We start from the raw sequence: 6,000 nt of genomic DNA, 5'->3' as shown, positions 1-6,000 counted from the left end.
CTTTGCAGAGCCAGCATCTTTCTCAACGTGTAAGTAGATGGACTCTGATAAATCTAGGGTACAATGAATCATTTGCACTTGGTGCCTGATCTCCCTGGTGTCTTCAGTTTTGTTTAAGTTTCACAGCATTATGGAGAGAATTCGCTTATCTTGCTAATATTGAAATGTATACATAATTTGAATCCTGTATTCCTAAAAGCAATATTCATTATTCAAGGTGACAACAGAGCTCAAATTAGTCCTTTAGCTATATCAAGAGTATCAGAATGATCACATGTTATTTGGATTAGCGACCTCATGCAGACACATGGCTTCACACACGTGGGTAGGGCAGCAGGGCATGGTTCTAAGGTGCGTGGCCAGGAGGATCCGTGGAGCCAGATCCTGCCCTGCCTCCTGCCCGCGGCAGTCCTGGGGAGCCACCTGAATTGCACCAGAGTTCAGCCTTGGCGGCAGGTGAGGTGATCCGGGGCGGCGTGCCAGGGGGACACAAGGACGGTGGATTTCTGTTTGTTTTTCTGCCCAGGGCAGTCAGTGGGAGGAGGGGATTTGAAATCCTCAATTAGCACACTTTGACAGCAGCGCAGGGTGTGTGCTAGAATGGAGTGGTTTCTCCCTTATTTTTCTTTTTCTGCTTGCTGATGTGGAGCCAAAACTCTCCATTAGCCCTTTGGCCATTGACAGGTGTTAGCAAGGGGTGGGATTTTTGGAAAACTCCTGTGCATTTTCCATTTGCTTTGGTTGTGCACGGCTGCACATGTGCTGGTCCAGAGCTGTGTGCATGCCCTGGTGCCAGAGATCATGCTGGAGAATCATCCTCATATGGGCTAATATGAGATCTCTTGCAAGCTAGTAAAGAATTGATGTGTTACTAATTGTTTTAATAGAAAATATTATCCTTCAGAGGATGTTGTTGTTTTATAAACAAGGGGATAATTTACAGCTCAATTGCTTAAATCATGTGTTAATTGCTAACTGCAATGAATAAATACATTTGTAAGTGCAACATTTAATTTGCACAGATTCCAGAAGTCTAGACATTAAGAGGCAGATCATTATTTGATAAGTAATCTGGAATGTCGTATGAAATGACATTTATTCTCACATGATGAAATATCCTGAAATGAGATTTCAAGGTCCTTGTCCTTCCTTCCATGCAATGAAGGGCAGTGTTGTCATTGGCTGCCTCAGAAATGTGCCCAGGCTGCCTGGGAACACAGGGGAAGGCAGGAATCCCCCAGGAGTAACACAGAGAGAAGAGCAGCAAACCTAGGTTTATGCAGGTGTAAGTTTTTAATATTACAAAATGCAAAGAGAGAATATAGAGTCAAAAATGGGGGAACATCTACAGTAGGCTGGGAGGCTTCACATCAGTGCTAAGTGATGGCAGGATGGCTGTGGGGTTGTGAAAAGCATGGGGAGTACCTGAAGAGGTGAGCTGGGAGTATGGGTGATGAAAAGGAGGCATTAGTGCTGCTGCCTGGGCGCTGGTGAGGCCTGGGCCCAGTGTGAGGATGCAAGCAGAAGCAGCAGCAAATAAACACAGCAAAGAGGGGTTTTGTAGCCTGCTGCTGGCCACGTGTGCCCGGTGGCTGCTGCTTGCACTGCGAGAGGCTGCAGGAATCTGTGCAGGATTGCGTCCTGTTCTCCAGGGAGTGAGGAGCCCTGCCTGCTGCATGCTGCTGGAGCTGGGGCCGGCTGCTGCTGCTGCCCAGAATAAGAGGCCCTGCAAACAGAAGGCACCTGTGCTTCAGTTGCTGATATTGAATAATCTTGGGCTACTGGTGCCCTTTTGCAGGCCCGTATCTTTATTGGAGGCTGTTAAAGCCTAACCTCCCAACAGCAATAACATGACTACAAAGCATTTCTAAGAATAAAGTACGTGGGAATAAGGGAGATACTGAGATCCCAGCCAATTTCAGTACAATACAAGTCTGAAGTACCTTATAAAGTTAACAAGTCAAATTTAAATGTATACAAGGCTCAGGAGCATACAGGAAACAGGATCGGCCAAACCTTCAAAGGCCCATCATTGTCTTTCAAAAAGTCCACTGAAAGGCTCATGCCATAAAAAAGGTGTATTCACATGGCTGATACAGTGATAAACCTGGTGGAGAAATGCCAGCAGCCAGAGTGGGCAGGGATGCTCCCTGCAGGGATGCTGTGGTGGCCCAGCCCCTTGTTACAGAGCGCTTTGCTCTGCTCTCTCTGCTGCTGCACCACAATAAAAGAGGGTTCTTCTGGTGTAAATCTGGGGAGTGTTGGGCAGGTGACTGGCTCCAAGACAAGAAGCAACCCTTGCCCCTGGCTTTATGACAGGTCATCCAGCCTCTGCAATCTTGCTGCTGGAGAGGTAAAAAAATAGCTCTTCTGCCTTGCCCAGCACCATCTTCATCACACTCTTGAGTAGCACAAGCTGCAGCCAGGAGTGCAGTACATGGTGGTGGCTTCCCTGTCCCCTCTGATATAAACACCCTGGATGCCACAGACAGGAGAGACCAAGGAAAGAGCTAGGAGAGACAGCTTGTGCTGCATGCCCAGGAGCTTGTCCCTGCTTTCTCAGAGCTGAAGACACCTGTGGATTAGGAGGGTCTTCTGTAGGCACCTGGAGAACAGCTTGTGAAGTGTTACAATGTGAAAACTATGCCAAAAGGTCCCAAGCCTGCTCCTGTTTATCTTCCTTTAGTACCAGATTCAAAGCCAAATGTGCTCATGAAATGCCAGGGACCCAGAGCTCCTTCAGCCTGCCTGAGTGGTGTCAGTATGGCGAGCTTACCATGTGAAGGACCTGATCTGTCCTTCTCCTGTGTGTTATTTGTGTTTAGCAGGCTGTCTTCTGCCTTCATCATGTGCCATTGTGTGTTTATACATTTTACCCATCCATTTGAATGCAAGAACCAGTGCCACAGGACTTACCAACCAGCCATGCTCTCTAGCAGAGCATCCAAGCAAGCTGCATTGCAAACCATCCAAAGACTGCAATAGAATGGCAGAAAAGTCTCAGGAAAATGCCCTGTTACAAAGACATGGGAAAATCAAGGTTGTTTCATGGCTTATTTGTGAGCAGGAAGCAAAACCACCCCAATTTGGTGCCTCTGAAGAGACCAGCAGAACTGGGACACATGTTGCAGGACTTGGTGCGCAGGAATTCATGAACCATAAGGTCTTGTCAAAACTAATTTTTAAATGAAATGCAGTGTCCTAGCAAAACACATGCCTGAGACTTAAACGAAAACCAAAGTACAAAATGTGGTATTTAAAGGGTGGGTTCTGTCTCAAGTGAATAGAAGCCACATGCATTCATCTGACATCAGTTATTGGCATGATCTGAAGTTGTGCTCACAGAGGCTGCAGTGAGAGCAGGCAAAGGAAGTCTTCATCTCCTCCTACAATCCTATAGACAAGATCAACCTTTCTGCACTTTCCAAGTGAAAAGATTTCTGACACCAACCCCTACGTAGGTAGGCTGCCCAGGTGTGGCATGGAGCATCCCGGGGTGCTCAGCTGCTTTCTCCGCACTATGTGTAGGCAGCAGTGAGGCCACTTACACCTGCCTGAAAGCCTGGTGCAGACTTGCATCTCTCTCTCCTTGCTGCCCACAGTGGGTTAGGGACTGTGAGCTCCCAGTGACACCACTCTGTAGCAAGTGTCCTGCAAAAGTGCCAGTATTGAGGCTTAACCTTTATTAATTGGGGAGAGGAAGAAATAATGCTGGCAAAATATTGTCAAATTCTTCAAATTAATGATTAATTCTAGATGGAGTGATACTGTTTGATGTGGTCTTTGCTGGTTTAAACAGGAGAAGGGTGATTCACTCTAAAGGAATTTATAAAAACACAAGTATTTGCTCATGGACAATAAATACTGGGGCAGATAAAAAGGGGGATGAAGTGTTCAGTGTTGTGATAGCAGCTCTGCTTGAGAAAACTTCTGACCTTCTCACATCTTAAATCAATGCCCCCCCCCCCTCCCCTCGCTTTCCTCCAGGCCTGCTCTGGAAGCTGAGGGAACAGGGGATGTGGGAGCACACCAGGCTCACCCCGGGCTGCGTTGCTGGCAGGTCTCCCCTGTTTCCCTCTTGTTCCCACAGGGAGGACTGGGCACCCGCTGACACCCGCCGAGGGGCACAGGGCAGCACCCGACAGCAGTTTACACAATCTGTGTACACAGCCTAATCTGTCAATTTGCCTGCTGTAAAAGTAAGCGCATAAACCTGGTGCTGAAGCCGCTGTGGTTTACAGAGCTGCTCCACCTGGGAGGCTGAGATTTACGCTGTCCACTGGTGAGCGAGGCATCCCGTCCCATCCCGCCCCATCCCATCCCGTGCCGTCTCACCCTGTCCCCTCCCAGTGCAGACAGGCAGGTTGCCCAGGAGGGCTGGCTGCAGGCAGCAGAGCACGAGCAGCCCAGTGGGAGCTGCAGCAGAGGCACCGGCAGTGCTGCGCCTGCCCCGCCGTGCCTGACAGCCATCGGGTGGGTACCTGAGGGAGGGAGCTTGCTATCTACCTTTCCCGTGGGAATACGATGCAGCCAAGATAACCCCCGGACCTTGCTGGGTCTCTGCCAGTGTCATTAAAGTGTTGACATCTGCTGATTACCCTGACATGATGCTGGTTTTATTGAGACAAGATTAGCCACTTGCACTTTGGAGGGAGGCTGAGCACACACTGTCACCGGCTGTCCCCTGTCAGGAACGGCTCCAGAGCCTTTTTCACTCTGGTCTTTTTTCTTTACAAAAATCTAACTATTTTTGCCCTAAAAATGGCAGCATGGGAGTGAGGGCGCAAGACAGACAGAGCAAAGTCCCTGAGCTGGTGTCCTGCCTTGCCATGTCTGTTGTGGGTTAGCCAGAGGCACAGGGTGGCCCTGGTCACATCCAGTGTGCGGCTGATGGAGCAGAGCTGGTACCCACAGAGGGGCTGAGCCCCTGCCTGCAGCCATTCCCGCGGCATCGCCTCGCAGGCTGTCAGCAAGCCTTTCATCACAGCCCCTTCTGACATCAGCCTTTCTAAAACACCTGAGCTCCTTGTGGTCCCTGTGCTCATAACACTTGGAAGTGACAGCGGCTTCTGGTTCCAATTAACCCAGGGGCAGTTTGGGGACTATCTGATTGCACCGCAGTGGAGGGGAGAGGAGAAAAAGCCTTTCTGGGAAGCAGCGATTGAATGTGTGGGTGAAGGACTTCTGAAAATAGCAGATGGTTTCTCTCTTTCCTTCCTCCTTCTTTTCCTTGTCTTTTTTTTTTTTTTCCTGAATTCCACGAAACAGACAACCCATCAGCACATTTTTCACCATCAAAGCTTTGCTGAAGGGAATTCTCCACTGCTATTTCATTTCTTCCTGATGTTCACAGATTGTAAAGCAAACGGCCTCTGGAGAACAGGGAGGGCAGATCTGTCCCAGGGTGACAGCAGAGGACTGGCTGACATGCTTGGTGCACGACAGGCTCCCCCTGGCAGCTGGCAGCCAGGGGAAGAGAACACACATCTGCCTTGGGACACTGGGTGGCAAACATGGCACTGCAGCTGGCAGCTGCTAGCACTGGAATCTGGGACACAGGGATTTGCCAAGGTCTATAAGCTCTGTCTTGGACACCTGCACAAGGCTAACAACCATGAGCAGAAGCTGCAAGCAGCAGGGGAAAGCAAGCACCAGTTCCGAGGCTGGCCCCACTAACTGATGTTCTCCTGGGAGGAGATGCACTCACAGGTCAGAAGAGGCAGGTCCCACCTGAAGCATTCCTCCCACAGCCTTCCCACAGTCACACCACAGCCAGAGATCCTAAATATTGTGTCTCTGGGAGAAACAGGAAGAGAGGAAGCCATAATCCCATCAAATCCCAGCCCACAGTGTGCCAGTCCTTTAAATTACTCTCTCTCACATGCAACACATTCAATGCCTGTTGAAAGAAAGGTAGTGAAAGGAGATGTAAATGGAAAATAAGCTTGAAGGGTGGACAGGGATTGGTGGGTTATGTCTTGTTTATCCAGATCTGTTTTA

At 49.3% G+C, this 6,000-nt stretch overlaps 1 long non-coding RNA gene across 2 annotated transcripts in view; it reads left to right on the top strand.

Moving 5' to 3' along the window:
- Positions 1-6,000, top strand: part of LOC109145555 — a 35,166-nt gene continuing 29,166 nt past the window's right edge. Inside the window, exon 1 of one of the 2 annotated variants that reach the window (XR_002046994.3) lies at positions 1-456. This is a non-coding gene — a long non-coding RNA (uncharacterized LOC109145555). The remainder of the gene's footprint in view (positions 457-6,000) is intronic. The other variant, XR_005602679.1, reaches the window with a different exon arrangement.

The sequence above is a fragment of the Corvus cornix genome, chromosome 9 (assembly GCF_000738735.6).
Source record: "Corvus cornix cornix isolate S_Up_H32 chromosome 9, ASM73873v5, whole genome shotgun sequence".
Taxonomy (NCBI): domain Eukaryota; kingdom Metazoa; phylum Chordata; class Aves; order Passeriformes; family Corvidae; genus Corvus; species Corvus cornix.
This window is presented reverse-complemented; position numbering and strand designations above follow the sequence as displayed.